Source organism: Schistocerca serialis, chromosome 9, assembly GCF_023864345.2.
Source record: "Schistocerca serialis cubense isolate TAMUIC-IGC-003099 chromosome 9, iqSchSeri2.2, whole genome shotgun sequence".
In the NCBI taxonomy this organism is placed as follows: Eukaryota; Metazoa; Arthropoda; class Insecta; order Orthoptera; family Acrididae; genus Schistocerca; species Schistocerca serialis.
Genome location: NC_064646.1, coordinates 60,992,737 through 61,016,822, shown reverse-complemented (window position 1 = coordinate 61,016,822; position 24,086 = coordinate 60,992,737). Strand labels below are relative to the sequence as shown.

The 24,086-nt window shown below is 41.6% G+C and overlaps 1 protein-coding gene across 1 annotated transcript in view; it reads right to left on the bottom strand.

Annotated features, from left to right (window-relative positions):
- LOC126419044 (fatty acyl-CoA reductase wat-like) overlaps positions 1–21,114 on the bottom strand; it is a 250,451-nt gene extending 229,337 nt beyond the window's left edge. Inside the window, exon 1 of the mRNA XM_050086115.1 lies at positions 21,027–21,114. The gene's annotated coding sequence lies outside the window, so the exon portion shown is untranslated. The remainder of the gene's footprint in view (positions 1–21,026) is intronic.
- Between the last annotated feature and the right edge of the window lie 2,972 nt (positions 21,115–24,086).

The window sequence follows — 24,086 nt, the reverse complement described above, 5'->3', positions numbered from 1 at the left end:
TACTGAGAGGCAGTAGTTAGTATACCCAGTTCTTTGAAGAGGTTTCTGCAGGAGGTCCGTGAATTTACTCCACAAATAATACGTATTACACGCTTTTGGACCTTGAAAACTTTTGTTTGACTTCAAGATTTACCCCAAAATATTATCCCATATGACATTATGGAATGAAAGTATGCAAGCTTTTTCATTTTTATGTTGCCTATGTCTGCTAACACTCGAATTGCAAATACAGATTTGTTAAGGCCTTTCTGCAGTTCTATGGTGTGGTCCTCCCAACTGAATTTATTATCAAGTTGTAATCCCAGGACTTTTAAGACTGTCAACCTCGTATGTATGGTTCCATTTTTCCCCCCACTTCTTTTCCGCATGTGCACACAATGCAATTGGAGTACGTAGAACTGCTGCGGTTAATAACAAGTTGTTGTCAGCCATCTTGAACTTTGACGAAAAATTTGATGACAGTGTAATACCCCTTGTAGCGCTACGTCAAAGATCTTTGTCAAATATATTGGACGGAATATTGGATCACATCTTTGATCAAATCTTTGACAAAGAAATTTGATAGTGTAATACCGACCTTGGGCACGGAGTCCGGCAAGTGGTTGCTGGGCATATTCTGTGGCCCATTTGAATCCGTAGCTGAGTTCGAGTATCGTATAGCCTTGCCCGCCAGGTGTTGATGGCTGGTGTCCGTGGCCATATCGTTGCTCCGCAGCTTTTGCACTCTGGATTACGCACGATTTGTTGACGTGTCGGTTTGATCTGAGGATATTAAAATAGTGTCCGGGGACGTTATTGCAAAGAATACTGAATGGAGACCGTTCGTTTACTTTGTGATGATATCGTTTGGTGTCGCACCACGGGTCTGCTATTAAGTGTTTTAGTGCATCGTAGTTCGTGGTAGTTTTCCGTAGACATGCTCCGGTCGGCGAAGTTGTGAGTGGCTTGCAGTTTGCGTTTTGTTTCATCGTTGCTGTTACTACAAGCTCCTTGGCCTTGCTACTTTGGCGAGTGTTCAATATTGGTTAGAGAAATCATCTTATAGTGTTGTTGCGTGTTCAGCGATCAAGACGAGTTTTATGGAAGCATCTGGGCAGGAGACGCAACACACTAACTGCGGACTTTGTGTGGTGGGTCTTATGCACCATCAACAGGTTCGGAACAAGGTCAATGTTGCCTTTGTCTGTGGCCACGGAGTGCGGCTCGCGTCAGTTGTTCCTCCGTTGTCGCACTGTGTTGCTGTTATTCTGTGTCTGGCTTGAGGCTAACAGCAAGCCGTGGGACGTTTAGTCTCTGCCGGCTGAGGTGGTCGAGCGGTTCTAGGCGCGCAGTCCGGAACCGCGCGACTGCTACGGTCGCAGGTTCGAATCCTGCCTCGGGCATGGATGTGTGTGATGTCCTTTGGTTAGTTAGGTTTAAGTAGTTCCAAGTTCTAGGGGAATAATGACATCAGATGTTAAGTCGCATAGTGCTCAGAGCCATTTGAACCATTTGCTTAGTCTCTCTCTCTCTCCGTGTTTATTGCTTTAACTATCCCACAGTGACGTTTTACACTCCTGTGGCGGAACGTGATTAATGACATTATACATGTGTGGTGGTCGTGGACGGTTGTATTTGATGTTCTTGTTCAGACTTGTTTTTCCGGCGCCACGGCGGTGAAACGGGAGGGTTGCGCCTTTAGCGGCAGTGCCTGTGAAAGCATTACACACCGTATGTATCCTTGTGAAACATACCAGGAAGCGTGTTTGCCATATTCGGCGTGAGAAAAAAAAACTGATGATTTTGTAATTTGATAAAGCGCAATTGGCGTAGCCTTTTGATGCTCTTTGTCAGAACCGTAGTTTTAATTAAGTACGAGTGAAAGAAATTTTCTTGTGCCCAATACGGCTGCCCCCTAATTCTATGTAAGATGCGAGTGCACCACGCTCTCTTAAGAATTCGGAAGTAAAGTTCTGTATACTGACTTAGCAGAAAATCCTAAGAAAGAGGAAAGGTCGCTGGATCTGATGGGATACCAGTTCCATTTTACACAGAGTACGAGAAGGAACTTGCCCCCCTTCTTGCAGCGGTGTACCGTAGGTCTGTTGAACAGCGTAGCGTTCCAAAGGATTGGAAAAGGGCACAGGTCATCCCCGTTTTTAAGAAGGGACGTCGAACAGATGTGCAGAACTATAGAATTTTGGAACACGTATTATGTTCGACTATAATGACTTTTCTGGAGACTAGAAATCTACTCTGTAGGAATCAGTATGGTTTTCGAAAAAGACGATCGTGTGAAACCCAGCTCGCTCTATTCGTCCACGAGACTCAGAGGGCCATAGAGACGGGTTACCAGGTAGATGCCGTGTTTCTTGACTTCCGCAAGGCGTTCGATACAGTTCCCCACAGTCGTTTAATGAACAAAGTAAGATCATATGGACTATCAGAACAATTGTGTGATTGGATTGAAGAGTTCCTAGATAACAGAACGCAGCATGACATTCTCAATGGAGAGAAGTCTTCCGAAGTAAGACTGATTTCAGGTGTGCCGCAGGGGAGTGTCGTAGGACCCTTGCTATTCACAATATACATAAATGACCTTGTGGATAACATCGGAAGTTCATCGAGGCTTTTTACAGATGATGCTGTAGTATATCTAGAGGTTGTAACAAAGGAAAATTGTACTGAAATACACGAGGATCTGCAACTAATTGACGCTTTGTGCAGGGAATGGCAATTGAATCTTAATGTAGACAAGTGTAATGTGCTGCGAATACGTAGAAAGAAAAATCCGTTATCATTTAGCTACAATATAGCAGGTCAGCAACTGGGAGTAGTTAATTCCATAAATTATCTGGGAGTAGGCATTAGAAGTGATTTAAAATGGAATGATCATATAAAGTTGATCGTCGGTAAAGCAGATGCCAGACTGAGATTCATTGGAAGAATCCTAAGGAAGTGCGATCCGAAAACAAAGGAAGTAGGTTACAGTACACTTGGTCGTCCACTGCTTGAATATTGCTCACCAGCGTGGGATCCGTACCAGGTGGGGTTGATAGAGGAGATAAAGAAGTTCCAACGGGGAGCAGCGCGCTTCGTTACAGGATCATTTAGTAATCGCGAAAGCGTTAGGGAGATTATAGATAGACTCCAGTGGAAGACTCTACAGGAGAGACGCTCAGTAGTCGGTATGGGCTTTTGTTGAAGTTTAGAGAACATACCCTCACCGAGGAGTCAAGCAGTATATTGCTCACTCCTACGTATATCTCGTGAAGAGACCATGAGGATAAAATCAGAGATTAGAGACCACACAGAGGCATACCGACAATCTTTCTTTCCACGAACAATACGTGACTTGAGTAGAAGGGAGAACCGACACAAGTACTCAAAGTACCCTCCGCCGGCCACAGTGGTCGAGCGGTACTAGGCGCTACAGTCTGGAGCTGCGCGACCGCTACGGTCGCAGGTTCAAATCCTGCCTCGGGCATGGATGTGTGTGCTGTCCTTAGGTTAGTTAGGCTTAAGTAGTTCTAAGTTCTAGGGGACTGATGACCTCAAAAGTTAAGTCCCATAGTGCTCAGAGCCATTTTTTTGAAAGTCCCCTCCACCACACATCGTCAGGTGGCTTGCGGAGTATGGATGTAGATTTTAGATGGTGTACTGATTAGTTACCTAGCATAAGTAGCACCTATGCAGATTTAGCACTGTTAAGCTGGCTTATTTCAAAATGTATCTATCGGAAGGCGTGCTAAGCTCTGCTGCGCGCGAAATAGCTGGTTTGGGCTGATGATTTGGCATGTAGAGTGTTGTGGCTTGGCAAGACAGCCAAGCCACTATGAGGAAGCCGAAAGGCACGCGTTTAAGCTCACGCAGGCTGGCGTGAGATCTGGAACAGGACAAGGTAATTAATATAGCCAATAACGTACGTACCTGCTGGAATACTTAACTTTAATCCACAATTGGTGAACATCGCTCGTGACGGTACATGTTTTACAGCATCAATAGTAACTGGTAATGGCGCCTTGCTAGGTCGTAGCAAATGACGTAGCTGAAGGCTATGCTAACTATCGTCTCGGCAAATGAGAGCGTAATTTGTCAGTGAACCATCGCTAACAAAGTCGGCTGTACAATTGGGGCGAGTGCTAGGAAATCTCTCTAGACCTGCCGTGTGGCGGCGCTCGGTCTGCAATCACTGATAGTGGCGACACGCGGGTCCGACGTATACTAACGGACCGCGGCCGATTTAAAGGCTACCACCTAGCAAGTGTGGTGTCTGGCGGTGACACCACATAGAGAGCATAGCGCGTAATGGTGTACCGTTAAAGTGGAGCACTGGGCACCAGTAGTTATTGTTGTGGTGATTGGTAACTAGATTCGTTAGCTGTTAGATGTGTTGCAAATTATTGTTGCGGGGTAGTTCTCGTCGACAAGAATGAATTAATTGAAACTGGAATTTACTTGTCCTTGAGTCAAACGTGTGAAAACAAAAGCCAACTTTGGATATTATTTAACAAATCGCATATCTATTATAAAATGATTAATCTTTAGAGTAGTGGAGGCCTGCCTTTCCCTTTTTAATTAACAGCTGTTTCATAATTTGGGTTAGCTGAAACTCTTATTAAGGCCTGTCTATTTCAGAGGCATTTGTCAGTGAGGTAGTAACAGGAAATGCCACATGATGGTACAGGGGCCCTAATCTTTCGCCCCACACCTTTTTATCTGTAATTGTAGGTTCGAAGAACGTTTCTGCGTATCATGGGGTTTCAGTTACTGCACCATCTGGCTACCAGAGTAATACAGACCGCAAAACTTCCCGCACTGCTAGCCATGGGATGGACAATCCTCGTGACGCTGCACCAGCACTGGTGCTACCCGAGGCACGTGCTGAGTAGTCAGTTACAGCAACAGAAACCTCGTCAGTAACTTCCACCGCAATAGGACGTCTTTCTCTTCCAGGTGACGCGCCAAGCTCACCCGTGTTTTCGAATTTCGTTATCTTCTTTAAACCAGTAGATGACATTGAGCCTCTCCTCAGACCTGTCTCAAAGCAGCACTGCATCTGCTGCCGTTCACACAATCACTAACAGCTCAAGATCTCTCTTCCTTGATAGCCATACTGTACACGTATGTTATGACTTAAATAACAGCATCGATGTCATACCGTCATACAGTGCGTAGCCCCAGATTTGCAGTTCGTGTCCAAAATTAGGACTAACTTTTTTCCAGCGTAGATCGGTTCCCAATTAATGCTCTAGCATACATCCCACATTTCGCTGCCATGCGATAATTACAGTGCACGTTGGACCTCCGTGAGTAACTGCTGGCTGGCTCTGAGCACTATGGGACTCAACTGCTGAGGTCATCAGTCCCCTAGAACTTAGAACTAGTTAAACCTAACTATCCTAAGGACATCACAAACATCCATGCCCGAGGCAGGATTCGAACCGGCGACCGTAGCGGTCTTGCGGTTCCAGACTGCAGCGCCTTTAACCGCACGGCCACTTCGGCCGGCTGAGTAACTGCACTTTGAGTATAATCACAAGGTGTGTTATAACTTTGAAACTGAAGTGTCGCAGCAGGAAGATGACTGTCTTGATCTCTGGTGTTCAGTGATGAGGCAACTCGTCACACGGAAGAGACAGTTACTCGTATATAGCAATGAAATTTGTACGTAGACGTACCAAAAAATCAGTGTTATTACTACTAGTGTGTGTTTTACACACATATTCTTTTTTCGAATGTAGGAAAAAAGATGAGACTTTTATATCCTGTCAACGTAGAGGTCATCAGAGCCAAATTTCGTTCCGGGTTACCGCGAGTGTTGGAGCGTGAAGTAAACACTTCACAATTTACGGGCATCAAACGGCAGCCAGCAGATAAACACGGTTCCGCACACCATCTTCATCACAAAAGGCAAAAGAAAAAGGCAGCCAAATGAGAGGACACGGACATCTTGTAAAGACTGCTAAGCACTCGACAGCGTCAAATCTTGCCGTATCATACTTATTTGCTCTTCGTCGCTCAGTTTTGCACGCTCCTTAGGCACGAGATATGAAGTCATTACTTTCATCACCTTCCTTTTTCCTCTTTTCTGAAATATGTTCTTGACAGACAGTCGATTCGAAAAAGAGCGTCTTTCAATATTTCTTAAAAATTTTGATTTCCTTTCAAGCGAAAAATTCCTTTCAAGTGAAACATTTTGGGTCTTACCGATCGATACATGCTGGCCAAATGACACGCGCTCACAACACGACCTAAAAAAAAAAGGGAACATGTCGGTATACGAAGGAATCAAAGATACAACATAAGAGTAAAAAAGAATAAAATACTTAAAAATTTCTCCTTCGCCTTGATGATGCTTTTCCATTTCAGAAATGTGTGGTGTCACCGCCAGACACCACACTTGCTAGGTGGTAGCTTAAATCGGCCGCGGTCCATTTAGTACATGTTGGACCCGCGTGTCGCCACTGTGTGATCGCAGACCTAGCGCCACCACAAGGCAGTTCTCGAGATACGGACGAGCACTCGTCCCAGTTGTACGACGACATTGCTAGCGACAATACGGACAAAGCCTTCCTCTCATTTGCCGAGAGTCAGTTAGAATAGCCTTCTGCTAAGTCCATGGCTACGACCTAGCAAGGCGCCAATTGTAACAGTGCATGTATCTTACGAGTCTCATTTGTATAGTCAAGAGAGATGTATCACAAGGAGTAAATAAAGTTAAGTATATTCCAAAGCTACGTATTTTCTTGATAGCAGTCATAACGTATCTTGTTCCAGACTTGACGCCAGTCGGCGTGTGTGTACGCGTGCCTTTCTTTCGGCTGCTTCAGTGTGGCGTAACAGTCTTGTTACGTCACAACAAAATGTTATAGCATAACTGTTCACCATGTCCATCACTAACGACGACAGAGTTTCCAGGAAGAAATGAAAATGGTCATTCAAGAAATATACACTGAATCGCCCAAAAAACTGGTATAGGCGTGCGTATTCAAATAGAGAGATATGCCAACAGGCAGAAGACGGCGCTGCGGTCGGCAACGCCTGTATAAGACAATAAGTGTCTGGTGCAGTTGCTAGATAGCTTACTGCTGCTACAATGGCAAGTTATCAAGATTTAAGAGAATTTGAATGTGGTGCTGTAGTCGGCGCACGAGCGCTGCGACACAGCATCTCCGAGGTAGCGATGAAGTGAGGATTTTCCCATACGAACATTTCATGAGTGTACCGTGAATATCAGGAATCTGGTAAAACATCAAATCTCCGACATCGCTGCGTCCGAAAAAAGATCCTGCAAGAACGGGACCAGCGACGACTGAAGACAATCGTTCAGCATGACAGAAGTGTAACCCTTCCTCAAATTTCTGCAGATTTCAGTACTGGGCCATCAGCAAGTGTCAGCGTGCGAGCCATTCTACGAATCATCGATATAGGCTTTCGGAGCCGAAGGCCCACTCGTGTTACCTTGATGACTGCACGACACAAAGATGGGCCCGACAATACAGTCATTGGACTGTTGAAGACTGGAAACATGTTACCTGGTCGGACGAGTCACGCTTCAAATTGTATCGAGCGGATACACGTGTACGTCTATGGAGACAACCTCATGAATCCATGGATCTTGCATGTCGGCAGGGGACTGTTCAAGCTGGTGGGGGTTCTGTAGTGGTGTGGGCCGTGTGCAGCTGGAGTGATGTGGGACCCCTGATATGTCTAGGTACGACTCTGACAGGTGACACGTTCGTATGCATCCCGTCTGATCACCTGTATCCATTCTACATCTACATCTTCATCTACGTGATTTCTCTACAATTCACTATAAAGAGCCTGGCAGAGGGTTCAATGAACCACCTTTAAGCCGTCTCTCTACCGTTCCACTCTCGAACGGCCCGCGAAAAAAAAGAGCACTTAAATTTTTCTGTGCGAGACCTGATTGCTCTTATTTTATCGTGATGATCTTTTCTTCCTATGTACGTTAGGTGGATGCCAACAGAATGTTTTCACAATCGGAGAAGAATACTGATGATTGAAATTTAATGAGAAGTTACCGTCGCGATGATACCGCTTTTGTTTTAATGATTGCCACTCCAATTCACGTATCGTGTCTGTGGCACTATCTCCCCTGTTTCGCGATGGCACAAAACGAGCCGCCCTTCTTTGAACTTTTTCAATGTCATCCGTCAGTCCCATCTGATGTGGATCCCACGCCGCACAGCAATACTCCAGGATAGGGCGAACAAGTGTGGTGTAAGCAATCTCTTTAGTAGATCTGCTGCACGTTCTAAGTGTTCTGCCAATGAATCGCAGTCTTTGGTTTGCTCTACCTACAACATTATCTATTTGATCGTTCCAATTTAAGTTTTTTGTAACTATAATTCCCAAGTATTTAGTTGAATTTACAGCCTTCAGATTTGTGTGACTTAACGCGTAATCGAAATTTAGCGGATTTCAAAAAATGGTTCAAATGGCTCTGAGCACTATGAGACTTAACATCTGTGGTCATCAGTCCCCTAGAACTTAGAACTACTTAAACCTAACTAACCTAAGGACATCACACACATCCATGCCCGAGGCAGGATTCGAACCTGCGACCGTAGCGGTCGCGCGGTTCCAGACTGTAGCGCCTAGAACCGCTCGGCCACTCCGGCCGAGACAATAAGCAGAAAGAACAGCTGCAGTGAAGTACAGAAGGTAATGGAAATAAATACGCAGTGAGACGAACAGGAAAGACACAGCAGTATCTGTGGTTCGAAACGCTCCCCGTGCACGTGAAACAGTGCTGTGAGTATTACCAGACCCCTGAGCTACACTCTTCACACTTAATCCTTCTTCCAGTTTGCTAGTGATTCTTCCTGTGTGAACTGATCCAGACGTTCTCCACAGGCCATGTTATCGAAGAAAACCACCACAGTGCACCGTAACTGCTCACTGATTGACACACAGTGTCTTTTCCCGTTCCTTTAACTGCGGCGTGTTGCGTGGACAGCCCTAATTGGCGCTACTGTGAGGTGGACCTCAGGCCACGTTATGTCTACCTTTCTGTGCACGAGAGGAGACCTCTGGCTACATGCTCCAGCACTTTCATTCAATTTCCCTGAGTTCCTAACATGCCGGGTTATTTTATCTACCTGGTCCTAATGTGTGTATGTGAACAGTAAGACGGTCACGATAAACACTGTAACCACTCGCTCATTTCGGTGGGTAATTAACAGATGGTTTTAATTCATTCCTTCTTCCAACAAAATGTTTCCCAAAAGCTGTTTGAATAATACGAGGGTGGTTTGAAAAGTTCTCGGAATCATCACGAGAGATCAGCGCTAGTGCAGCGAGTTGTTCATGTGATATTCGTTGGACTGTCGCCTGGAAACATGTGCCACGTCAGAGCTGTGCCGGTCGCGTGGATCTGTTGTTGCTCCCACGTAGTGATTCGTGAAGATGCAAAAAGTCGAGATTCGAGTAGTGATTAAGTACTTTGTAAAGACAGGTATGAAAGCAAAGGACATTCATGCCGATTTCCAGAATACACTGGGGGACACTGCTCCTTCATATTCAACTGTTGCCAAGTAGACAAATGAATTTGAATTTGGTCGAGAGAGAGCTTAGATGATGATCCGCGCAGTGGTCGGGCAAGTTGTGTCAGTACTCCAGAAATCATTGCAAAAGTCCACAAAATGGTCAGGAAGATCGCCGATTGAAAGTGCGTGAATTGCTCACACTTGCCAGACGTCATCTGAAAGGGTATATCACATTTAATTGCAGAATTAGAAATGAAAAAAATTATCTGCAAGATGGGTGCCGCGACTCTTGACTAGCGCCCGTACTCAAGTGCCGTCGCCATGGCAAAATTGTTGCCACACCCACCTTATCCACCTGACATGCCTCCATCAGACTTCCATCTCTTCCCAAAAGTGAAATTTTTTCTTGGTGCACGAAGATTCACGTCAAACGAAGAACTGATAGCCGGAGTTGACAACTATTTTGCAGGCCTGGAGGAGATAGGACCAAGGCATTGGAACATCGTGGGATCAAGTGCATTAATCTACAAGGAGATTGCATTGAAAAGTATAAAAAGCTTCAGTGATGTAAGTACTTTTTTCTATTCCGTCCCAAGAACTTTTCAAACCAAGCTCGTATTTCAGTAAAAAGTCTTTAAAAGGACAAGAATAGTAACTAAGAGCAAAGGTACTAAAAGAAATTGTATCTCAACGCCGTAGCTTGTTTTAGATTAGCCCGGAACATTCATTCTACGCGCTCTATGTGTTCAGATCTGTTCTGTAAGTGCCTTGTTCGTTAGCGCTGGTCGCTTCGGTGTGATGTGTAATTGAAGTAGAAGTTGAAGCAATATATCAGTATTGTTGAAACTGTGTTTTATCCGATTTATTCCTAAAAGCGAATTCGCCGTGCGGTCGACATTCATTCCAAAGATCACCACTTTCTCTCAAGTCTGAGAAATCAGTTGAAGAATTAACATGGCTTATTTCCTGAGACAGAGAGTCTGAAATTATTTACAGATAAAGAATATGGACAGTGAACAGCATTGAAGTGATAACATTGATATTTTCTTCCTGGAATTTTAAGGTAGCGAACATTACGCTAACTAGGAGTCAATTATTTGAGTGATTTTAGTAGGGAATAACAGTTAGAATCTTTGGTTTTTCGGCCAACCAAGCTAGTTGGGACAAACAGTATTACATTTCATAGGATAATTAGGTTGTCTATTGCTAGATATGCGAGAAAGATAATTCAATTAAGAACCTTATTAACCCAACTGGAAATAAAGTGCTCCATTTTTGCATAGGCTTGGATAATCATAGATACAGCTTGTTATGTAGCACCGTGCATCTTTAGCATTTGTACGATTCCCAAGCATTTGAAAGCATCTTTTTGTACCTTACACAGAGTGAAAAGTGACGATAAACCAGGCTGTGTTCACTTGTGTCGTTGTTTTACAGCAGTTACACGGGGAGCAGTGCGCCCACATATACAAAAGTTAACTCGTCATCTTCGGCAAGAAAGCAAGAAATCATACATAAAACTTCACCACCGTACTACTACCACTACGGCAAGAAAAAAGGGCCCGATAGAACAGTCAGTCGTATCCTTTTGATTGTAGAGCTAGAAGCTCAGCAACTGCTTCGACAAATTTAAATCGGAGAGAATATCATTGAGGTCCCCTTTGATTCACAGAGGTCTTGAAATGTTATGTCGGCATGCATATCTCCTTAGACGTCTTCTGCGTATTTGTCATTGTATTCGTCTCCACTTTTCGTCACTTTCTGAGGTGGCTCAGTGACGTACAGGAATCACAGCAGATGATTAATTGTAATGTTGCACAGTTTTCTTTGTTTTCGAGAGGATTCTATCTATTTGTGTGAAACAAAAATAGGTCCGTTGTGTGGTCCGTTTGAAACATCCCCTTAGAAAAATTAGGAATGACTGTGCTGGAAAACCTCTTACGTTGTTTGTTTTTCAAACAACTGAGCAAAACTGAACGTACTCAGACATTTCTCTCTTTACTTATTCTGATCAACACTAAACTGACACACAATATTTTTTTTACCGTAACGCAATCTCACTTTCAATAATCCCTACAAAAGAATGGCCCTGTCTAACAATAACCTATACCTTTCATGAAGCACTTACCTCACAAAAATCTTCGTTACGCGAACTACTGCAATACAACGAACGCCAATACTGCCAGCTAAATAAAGGATTCTAACTACTGAAGGCACTAACTACTGATAGGCATAGTCAGCAAATGAAAGATTTTGCTAAAGGAGGAGGAGGAGGATATTAGTGTTTAACGTCCCGTCGACAACGAGGTCATTAGAGACGGAGCGCAAGCTCGGGTGAGGGAAGGATGGAGAAGGAAATCGGCCGTGCCCTTTCAAAGGAACCATCCCGGCATTTGCCTGAAGCGATTTAGGGAAATCACGGAAAACCTAAATCAGGATGGCCGGAGACGGGATTGAACCGTCGTCCTCCCGAATGCGAGTCCAGTGTGCTAACCACTGCGCCACCTCGCTCGGTGATTTTGCTAGAGAACAAACAATGTATTTACCTTATAGTGTTCAAAAGTCATTATATGACATACAGTTTTACAAATTTATTCTTTCTGATGGACACACGTCCAGATTATCCGCTCTCAAAACTCCGCCATCTCTCTCCCAACATCCACCACTGCTGGCGGCTCACCTCCAACTGCGCCACGCTATGCGCTGTTCACATCGAAATGCCCAACACTACAATAGCAAAAATTCCAACAATGCAAACCAGCCACAGACTGCACACAGCACAGCCAGTGATTTTCATACAGAGCGCTACGTGACGTTACCAACATAAGAACCTAAACAGCCACTTACACGTTGAACCCCTCAAAATCATGGGAGCTGCAAAAGGCGTCTGACATATCCCTTTTAACCGAACTGTTAGAACAAAGCTGATCTTGCACAGATCGTCAGCTTTACATCTGAAAGTTGTTATTACTTCTTTAGAAGAGGATTAAGATTCTTTTTTCCTTATTTCATATTAAAAAAATAATTTGTGCAGCTACGAGATATTACTTCCTCTGAACTGATACAAAATGTAAACCACGAAGCTTCTCGTGACCCATTTAATGGCAAAAAAAGTGTTTACTGATGATTTTAATGTATATTTTCTCAAAAACTCTACCAGTAAGAGTTTGTTTTAGTCATTCTACTTAATACCTACTATAGACTTCCCAACTAGGGAGTGTAGGTAGTTGTTCAAGCACAGTCATCCTTAATATCCTTATGGGAAGACCTAATGATCAAAATTATATGAAACAAAATTATATTACAATACCAACGAACGATAGCCTTTCAGACCATGACATGCAGCTCCTTTTGTTGAACTTAAGTACGAGGGCCGTTCAGAAAGTAACCTCCGGTTGATTTAAAAAAATACACCAAGTTAAATAAAAATATTTTAATATATACATCTTACAACTACATCTTTGCACTATTTCTCTACATAGTCTCCATAGCGATTGAGGCACTTATCGTATCTCTTCACAAGCTTTGAAATTCCTTCTGCATAAAAATCACCCGCTTGTGCCTGGAGCCAGCCGGTGACCGCATCTTTGAGCTCTTCGTCGTCATCAAACCGCTGTGACCCGAGCCATTTCTTCAAATGCATGAAGAGGTGATAATCACTTGGCGCCAGGTCTGGGCTGTAAGGTGGATGGTTGATAACGTCCCACTTGAAGGACTCAAGAAGGGCCGCGTTGTTCTGCGAGCAGAGTGAGGACGGGCGTTATCGTGCAAAAAAAACGATACCGGAAGTCAGCATACCACGGCGTTTGTTCTGTATAGCCCGTCGTAACTTTTTTATTGTTTCACAGTACACGTCTTGATTAATGGTCGTACCACGTTCCATGAATTCAACCAACAACACCCCTTTGGCATCCCAAAACACCGTTGCCATCAGTTTTCTGGCAGAAAAATCTTGCGAGGCTTTTCTTGGTTTGGTAGGCGAATTTGAATGTGCCCACATCTTTGATTGTTCTTTTGTCTCAGGGTTCACGTACTTAATCCAGGTTTCGTCACCGGTCATGATTCTGTTTAACAATGGTTCTCCTTCGTCCTCATAACGTGACAGAAAGTCAAATGCAGAGGCCATTCTTTGAGTTTTGTGGTGGTCGGTAAGAATTTTGGGCACCCATCGTGCACAGAACTTACGGTAACCCAATCTTGCTGTCACTATCTCGTACAAGAGAGTCTTAGAAATCTGTGGAAATCCAGTAGACAACTCCGACATTGAAAAACGTCGATTTTCACGAACTTTTGCATCAACTGTCTGAACGAGTTCGTCAGTCACCAATGATGGTCTACCACTCCTCTCTTCATCATGAACGTTTTCTCGTCCACTTTTAAATAAACGTACCCATTCACGGTCAACTCCTTCACTCATAACTCTTGGTCCGTACACGGCACAAAGCTCACGATGAATAGCTGCTGCAGAATATCCGTTGGCTGTAAAAAACCTTATGACAGCATGCACTTCACATTTGGCGGGGTTTTCTATTGCAGCACACATTTCAAACTGCCACAAAAACTAAACTAGCGCAGGTACGACGTTCACTCGACAACGACTTGATGCCGACTGACCTGTTGAGTGCGTGAACGCACAGATGGCGTCGCTACTCCCCCCACAACCCGCACTGTGACCAATCGGAGGTTACTTTCTGAACCGCCCTCGTACTTATCAGGATAGGACATCTAATAAAGCTGACGTCCAGAATGTAGTCATAAGTAAAAAATTGGTTGTTTTAGGGGACTCCTGAAAGACATGAGCTACTGAAGTGACGTATACAGTTATAATTTCTTGAAACAGTAGTTTAGTTAATAAAATCCTTACCTTATTTGAAAGTTGTTTTCCCTCAAAAGTAACCCATTGTACAAAGAATCTACGGATTACTCACAAAATAAAGGTGTCTTGTATCACATCAAGGAAACTGTATCTGTTAGAAGTTCTGATGTTGATAATATATCTCATACTGCAAAATATTTAAGATAGTAATATAGACATCAAAGCAAAAGCATTATAGAAATGATAACAAAATAGACAATTTGGAATATAGTGAAGTATGAGAAAGGGTAGAACCAGAAATGAAGAGGAGCGGGTAGCACTAAGAGTAAACGATACGTTGGTAACACATGTAAGCAGTACTGTAAAACATTTTAAGAAGCATTTCATCAGAGTTACTGAAAAGATGAGCTTAGCAGGTTCAGTAGATACTGCCATGGAATATTTCTGACTAACCATTACAAATAACTCCAGTAATATGAAAAGGTCGCTCACTACACCACAGGAACTAATGACCACCATTAAACCTTTAAAATCAAAAATTTCTTGTGTATTCAATGACTTTTCATCAGCATCATTATCGAATGCCAAGTTTGTTTTGTTACAGAAATCGTAATAAAAAGCACACGCACACTGTAATACATGGTTTTAACCAGTTCTTTATCAATAAATTTTGGAAAACCATGCTGTATGCAATCCAGAACTTGTGATAGGTTTCCCTTTCCACCCTTACACTCACCTAATGTAAACGGTAAATTGTCGAAAGTTGACATATTGCGAACCGTGGTTGTAGTACACTATTATAAAGTTTATCGTTTAAAAAAAGCACCCAGGAACAAGTACGGTTTTAAAAGTTTATGTACATCAGACCATTACCGGTTTCGGATTTAGCACACAGTGGGTGCTGTTTCATTTTCTGAAAGCTGTTCTTAGACCACCATTCTACGTATTATTGCAGCACACACGTTCAACATTTAAAAAACGTGTCCAAGTTTTGTTAGAACAGTGAGTTACAGAAACTCTCAAAAAGAGGTTAAATGGCTAAGCTTACACAGTCTATATAAAAGATGAAAAAACTTGTCTGCGTGTGTGTGTGTGTGTGTGTGAGAGAGAGAGAGAGAGAGAGAGAGAGAGAGAGAGAGAGAGAGAGAGAGAGAGGGAGAGAGAGAGAGAGAGAGAGAGAGGGGGGGGGGGGGGAGAGAGAAAAAGGGAGTTTGAATGTGGTCGATGAATGCGCTGCTTTCATTGGAACCTAGAATAGCTCCTAGGCAACTTGAAACACACTGGCATGGACTTTTGCAAATAAGAGTAGATTACATCACCGCCGGTTTCTGAGAAGATCTTAGCTTGAATAATACAAGCTATCAGCGGGGAAACAGCAATACAAAGGATAGCAGTGTTCGTTGGTTACGCGCATGTGTTACTTCTTTGTACCGTGAAGTCATAGATGGTCCCTGGAAGGTGTCACTTACAAGGTCTAGAAAGGACATACCGATTCGCATCAGTCGTGGGTTTTGTTACAGCAACGATCAGCTAATGTTAATTACATCCTAGCCTATAGATATTATTGACTGTATGTATTGTATATAAGAACATAATACTATATAAGATTCTTTTAAATACTGAACACGGCGTAAAGCGGGCTACTCTTTTCGCTTGTTGCAAAAGTTTTACAGTTAGAGCGATATTTTAGCTCTGCGCTATGGTTTGCTAACACTGAGATATTTCTTTGGTTTTACTAAAGTTGAAGAAAATTATACCTAATAATCATTGTACTTTCAGACTCATTAAATAAAGTGACTCTAATGTATATTGTTGTTCGCACAAACTGTAATATATTTGGCGGTGATCTGAAATTTGATATCCTACCGAGCATACAAGACTGTAATGTACTCGTGATAATACATAAGTAAATTTCGAGACTAGCCAGTAACGAGCTCTAAGTCGATTCCCGTTTTCTTCTCCGGAATAAAATAGTGGAAATTAGAATAAAGGCAGGGTTCCTACGAAAGTAATATACAGTGTCTAAAGTGTACTTCTATCTTATTTATTACGAAAGTAGTAGACACATGTAAGACGTAAACAATCATTACGGAATTACATAGTTTCCTTCATAACACAAGTAACAAGATACGGTGTTTTTACTTCTGGGGTAGAGTTTTATACAAACACACTCACTGTCCTGTTTGTTATTGCATTGTTACTACTTTGTCCAACGTCCGTTCTTCCTTATTGGCTCAAAAATTATCTTCGGCATTGATTTTGTTAGGGTTGGTAGCTTTTGCATTGAAATTGTCAGCAACTCCTCTCGTATCGCTTTTTTCAACTCAGGTACTGTCTTCCATTGCGATAAACACGCCTTGCAAATATTCCCCAAAGATTTTGGACGGGGATAAAATCCAGTCTACGTGCAGGCCAGAAGAAGACACCGATGCCTTTATCTTGAGATAACTTTTTCGTTGTAGCAGAAACATGCAACTGTGCATTATCTAGTTGAAACATTAGACTTTCATCTCCTCGTGCATTCTAATCCGTTCCGTCTCTAGCATCTCAGTGTACATATTAGAGTTCATTGTACTCTCCACCCAAGCATTGCGTGATTTAAGTTTACTGTAGAAGGCTGCTCAAATGATAATAGTTTCACCAGCAACTTTCTACTCTATCTTATCCGCTGCTTTGTTCTCAGATTATGTCAATCATACTGAAATCCATCCGGACCATGTAAATTAAACTCCTTCTCATCACTGAAGATCACTTTTTCCAACTTACTCCAACCGACAATGATAATTTTTCTACGAATATTCATGGCTTTATATTGATTTCCACTTCTGTACTACTGCTGCTAATTTTGTGACAATGTTAAGTATTATTTCAATAGACCCTAACAATGCAACCATCAACTTTGAAAACATATACAGTATATAATCAAATGGAGGAAGCGAGTCGACAAAGACACATTCACATAAAACAGATTTTGTTTATCCTCGTTTATCATTTAAATTACGAGAATCTGTACTGGTAGCGTATTAAACAGTAGTCATTCGTATTAATAATCTTGCGCGCATTTGTTTAAGAATCCTTGCTTTGTTTTCAGCCAAATCCTATGTTCTCTCTTCCAGACAGGTTGAAAGTTCTGTTTACGCGATATAGCGCAATTGTTCATATTTTTACCGCTCTGGAAGTAAGGAGTAAGGAGTAAAAGGTAAAGAATAATTTACCGTACTAGTCGCCGGCAATGACCAGTCACAAAATGGTAATGACTGATTTGATGTGACCTTATATTGCATATTTTGAATTGTAGTCCTCTACTGCGTTGTTCGATTTCACACGCTTTGTGGTTTACACTGTCCTCTAATCTCTGCTGTGTATCACTAAAAGTTATACTTTCTAAAATATTTTCGCGTTTTTAGTTCTTTATTGCGAAATACAGGGGTGGCCACAGGATTCAGTGACGCAAGAGGTTCTGCTGATAGTTTTGATCACGGAGTGTTGCTCGTGAAATCATTATTCTGAAATTTTGTTGAGGAGATAAAAAATCTTAATACCGTGTCTACCTTCTTGAAAATGGTATTGTATAACGCTATGTTACAATTTCGTATGGAGTTACTCTTGATATATACGTCTTTTGACAACTGTGTATCGTAGACTTCACTTGAGCTGCATAACTATTTTGCGCTACTATTTTCGATAATTTCACAAGAAATACTATTATTTTTCTTAGTTCGTACTTTCTATCGTGGTCAAATGTTGAGCATCTTTTAATTCTTTCTCTCTCCGGTACATAAAGTTACTTTCATTTTTGCAAAACCACTTTTTCTCCTGATACACACTTATTTGTAACTATTTTATTTTTAGTTTTTAAACTGTATTGTGGTCTCCAACTCAGCTGTAAAGATTTTATCTATATTATGGTGTAGTTGCAATTTGTCTGAAAATTTTACCTATATTTAAAATTCGCATACTCAGAATTGGATGTTTGTTTTGAAGCTGAAAATATAATCAGTGGCACGACGTTATAATCGCTACTATCGTTTCATACTCCGACGCACATTCGCCTATTTCATAATATCGATGGAAAAGTATGGTATCGCATTCTTCACTTTAGTCGGTGTATGTGTATTTTGACGACTTACAGACTTTGACTAATATAAGAGTTGCAGTTTCTACAACTACATTTGCATTTACATTTACTCAACTGGCTGCGAGAAAAGTCGCTCTTTAGTACAACATGAAATTTTCATACTGTTAACATTGACATTTACATTCATCATTATTTACGAGAGCTTCATTACTCAATAGAAACAATTTCTCCCTCTAGGCGGGACAAGAGCTCTTTAAATAACTCCCTTGCCTGCCGTTATTATTTCGTGGCAAAGTGTCTCACAAAGCAGACGTTTCTTGTTTCTCTCTTGCGTTTATATGCAGCGGATGTGATGTGTTAACTTTGAACGTGCTCTGCCAAGTTTGCAGAGCGGAACACGAGATGATACAGATTGATCTCGTCGATTATTTTAAATTATTTTAAAAATTTATACCGGGAGTACTAGTCGCTTACGGGGCTCTTATAGTAAATCTGCGGCATTATAAAATTAGGTTAAATTTAAGGTAGACAATGTAAATCAGGTACGAAATTCCTTCATAAAAACTTGGTACGAAGACAATTGTGTACACTGCCTCTAATCATATGACGCCGCGAATTCTACTGTAGCATAACAACACTGTTATTAAATCTCTGCTACGTTAATAAATTATAATCACTTCTGTAATATTTTATAACATATCTTCGCCGAAATGACATCTGTTAACTGTTACAGCCGTTGGAAACTATTTCAACTTTCTCTACATAAATTTCCGCTCTCCAACATGAACACGGAACAAAACTTATGTCTGTTTTATAGAACATTCTCTTAATTAACTTTTTGTCGTGAACTCTGGGCATCGTTGTCATTATACAAAATCGACATTTAGATTCTGGTTTCCCAGACTTGCCATGTGTGTGTGCACTGCTCACTGATGGGGCGTGAGTGCATTAGGAAAACATTTTTTAACGAACACAATTTTATGCTTAATTCGTTTTGTGGTATGAGTGATCAGTTTGCACGATATGTTTCGGTAACGTGCTACCATCATCTGGAGCCCGTTTGCTACTTGTACGTTATTTTATCTGCTCACATATGCTGTAACGACCATGTTTTTATTATTCGGTGTGGTAGTGAGGCTAGATATCAATGTTCCGTTTCTTTCCAAAAAATAAACGGATTAACACCATGGAAAAGTTTGTTCTTAGACTTACAAAGATTTTCTAAATCAGGCCAACCCTTTACTTCACTAATATCAGCACTAGTCTCTGGTTTGCAATAAGTAACAAATTTAAAACGATTACGTCTAGAATATTTCCTCCATGGAACACCAGCAGATTTATCAGGCCTTAAACTAAATGGACCTAACTTATTACTACATGCTAAACGTACTTTCTCCAATGCAGCCTGATCTTCAAATATTTTTTTATTAGCTCTGTCATCAAGTGTTAATCGCTCTACCCTAACATTAATTCTATAGACATACGTTACAATCTTGTTAATAATTACAGAGTCATATTTATTAGAAAAGAACTTAAATTCATCAGTAGTGTCATAATGTTTCAGTGTAGTAAAATTATGGGCATTTTCGTCGTATTTCTCAGTGGCTCCCATTTTTCCGTATTCAAAACGAACGCCATCTGATTGTGTATATTCTGTACGCCACTTGCACATTCGACCGAAATACGGCCTAGTCAGAATGTTCCGACGGCGTATCCAACGCCTCGGTCGTGCACGGCGAAACCGGGTCATCATCTTCCTCCGACGAAATGGATATACCTTCCTGCTCGACCTCCACGTCCGACGTGTCCGACGCCATTTCCTCCTTAACATTTAGACAATGAATTATATGGCAGTCGGCATGTATAACTTTAAGGCGTGATATCAAAGCTTCATCGCCAATATTAAAGTCATTAGACACAAATATGACAAGTCCGGTATGTCTTATAACCATACCCGGTTTATTTTTAACATTGACTGTCACCGGGCGCCCTTCAACAATCCGCTTCAGAATGGAAGCATATGAACGCCAACGCAGCCAGTCGAATTCCTCGAATACAATAACATTATGTATACGCGGATCATATCCGCCAAATCCAAATTCCGAACAAAACGGAAGATACACATGTTGCTTATGCGACACTATCTTTTCAACAAGTGTGGATTTGCCTATATTTGTGTCTCCGTAAAGGTACAATTGTTTCTTACGCACCATTTTGGACCGAAAGGCCTCATTGTACCAACGGACCACGCGGCCCGCCCAACCATTATACTTCAAGTGACACTCCGAAAGAGCACGTACAATGCACTTCTTCGCCGGAAATGATTCAAAGTATTTCTCTATAAATCTAATACGAGACCAATTGTTGACAAGAAAAGAATCAGTATAATCAATATATTGGGTACGTTCCGCCCATCGACGAAGACGAACATTAAATGACAACGCGGAATCGTTACAGTTAGATATAGGTTCAGGATCAGATTTCGTTATATAAATCAAAGCATTTTTTCTACTCCTACATTTCTGCAAATCAAAAACACCATTAATACTGCCAAACATAAATTCGAGCCCGGACCTAACATCTGACAATAATTTGGGTTCTGCTAGCTTCAAATATGCATGAATATGAGTAGAATTACCTCTAGCAAATGGTTCCTCAATATTCCGTAACGTTCCAAATGGACAAGACAGTTTGAATAAAATGTTGTTTCCCGCCAACAGAATGGGAATCAACTGTGAGCAAAAATGTTTCTCCACGTCTTTTATACCCTACCCTGCTTGTTGTTGCGCAACTATCTGGTACGTGTCTTAACCGGTCCGGCACGTCTGAACCTGCGCGCGGCCTTGAAACTCTTGCGTGATCCTGAAAACGCGTAATCGGCCCACAAGTAATACTAGGTGGGCACACAAAATGGTTCAAATGGCTCTGAGCACTATGGGACTTAACTTCTGAGGTCATCAGTCCCCTAGAACTTAGAACTACTTAAACCTAACTAATCTAAGGCCATCACACACATCCATGCCCGAGGCAGGATTCGAACCTGCGACCGTAGCGGTCACTCGGTTCCAGACTGTAGCGCCGAGAACCGATCGGCCACTCCGGCCGGCAGTTACAACACAGCATTGTGTAATTTCCTTTCATATAAGAACAATAAAATATGTATAACATTTATTTTTTGCACATTGTAGTTGCTCAGGGGGGGGGGGGGGAGATTTAACAATTGTATCTAAATTTCAAAACGCTTTGTTCGAACTCGGAAGGAATAAGTGTCCTGATGATGATGAATTACCAGCGAAACTCTTACGGATATCCGGTCGAAGAGGGCGCAAGAACTCTGCGAATTTCTGAAAGTGTTGAAGTTTCTTCAGATTTTAGGAACAAGTTATTATTACGTTTCCGAAGAAAGCAAGAGCAGACATAAGAGGAAATTTAGCACAGTAAATGCAGTGCGTCAGACATATTCTAAATGTTGAAACATGTACATACGCGTAGGAAAAACAATCCTATAATGTTCGAATACAGTATTGATGGTGTGCTGATTGACACACTAACGTCGTTTGAATATCTAGACGTAACGCAGTAAATTGGGCAGACAAGACGAGAGAAATCACAGCTCATACGGGAGCATGTACAAAGTCGTTTTTCCCTTGTTCCATATGCCACTGGAGCGGGAAAGATAATGACTAGCAGCGGTAAAAGGTACCATTCGCCACAGTAACGCTACTGTAAACATACATGACGTATATCATAATATCATTTCAAAATATTGTACCTTTAATTTAAGAAAGTTACGTTTGTGCAGGAAACGATACAGTACTGTGTTAACATTAATGTCGATGTATTGAGGGTTTCCCCGATAGCTTATCAAGCAAGTACATCATTCTCGTTCTTTGCAGAGGTCTAAGATTCATAGCTGTTTGGATTGCACTAAATTCTTCTGCAGATTTCATACTTTTAGTCGTTGAAATAATAGTTCAACACAGATGACCTGTTAATGTTCTTTATTTATTCATAAGACTGTGCCAAACTAAGAACAACGTTTTACATTTACCACTACTATTGTACGAGGGTCATTCAATAATTAAAGAGACAAATTGGTCTGGGAAAAAACCCTTATTAGGGCAAGTTTGGTACTTTTATGTATTTAAAGTGGCATCACTTGGATGAGCCCTGATCAGCTGATGAATCAACATTGTTTCGTTTATAACCTCAAAAATACATTTCAAGATGGCGAGTCCTTTTGAAACGTCCACATTAGTTGAACAATCTTCTGTTATTCGTTTTTTACTTGCTGAAGGCGAGAAACCAGTGAATATATACTGTAGAATGTCTAAAGTTTGTGATGAAAGTTGTATGAATCGTGCAAATTTTTACAACTGGGTAGAACAGTCAAAAAATGCTCGCGACTCAGTGACTGACGAACACCTTTCTGGCCGACGAGTTGCAGTTTCAATTCCCTCACTTGAAAGTTGAATTGATGTCATTGTTCGTGCCTACTGCCGTGTGACTGTGGAAATGATAGTTGATAAGGTTAAAGTTAGTACTGGTACAGTTCATAACATTATCTTACCAAGCTAAAGAACCGCAAGACATATGCAAGATGGGTTCCAAAGAAGTTCACGCGGCTACACAATCATCAAGGTTGAGATTGTGCTCAGAGCTAAAGGAACGTCACGAAAGAGAAGGTGAGCACTTCCTCAACAAAATTCTAGCTTGTGCTGATACTTGGGGTCCACTGTTATGAACCAGAATCAAAAAGACAAAGCATGGAGTGGAAGCACACCAACTCACCTGTCAAGAAAAAATTAAAAACCCAAGCGTCAGCAGGAAAAGTCATGCGGGCGGTGTTTTGGGATGCTGAAGGTCCAGTTTTTTGCGATTATCTCGAAGAGCCGCGTACAATGAACAGCTAAGACTACACGGATTTGCCTTTAAACAAGGTGAAGCCAGCCATGAGAGAGAGACTTCGTGGATCTCTGATTAGAGGTGTGATTCTCCAGCAAGAAAACGCACGTCCTCATATTGCTCAACTAACCCGTGAAACCATCGACAAAATGGGCTGGGAATTACCGTATCATACCCCTTACAGCCCTGATTTAGCACCTAGTGACTTCCATTTGTTTGGTGCGCTGAAGGAGGCATTAAGTGGGAAGAGGTTCCAGGATAAGGAGGACGTGAAAAAGTTTGTGAAACAGAAGAAAGAAGCTTGTAGCCTCTTGTAACAAGTGCATAAATGTTCAAGGGGATTATGTTGAAAAGCAGAAAAAGTATTGATTTGTGAAAATAAACACTTTTTTCTCCAGACCAATTTATTTCTTTAATTACTAAATGACCCTCGTACAAAAGCCCGACATTCACTCTTCAACTACAACTCTCTTGTGACTGGCTCAACATCGGACCTTACACTACTTATTAACAATGTGTGATTTTAAGATATTGTTGTATTAACGGCATTGAATAAAAATTTGTACAAATGAATTCACGCCTAACGACGTGGTCAGCGGAAAACATAGACATATTTTAAATAAACTGCTTCCTAAAATGTAGTGTTTTCCAATGCTAAGTTTTTAAGATGAATATTTTTAGCAATTAATAATACAACACGTAAGTTTTCATTAAAACTGAAGTAAGTTTTATTCGCCTACTGTAGTGGTGAGTCTAAAGCTAAAGCTTTATCAACCTGTGCAGAATACACTGT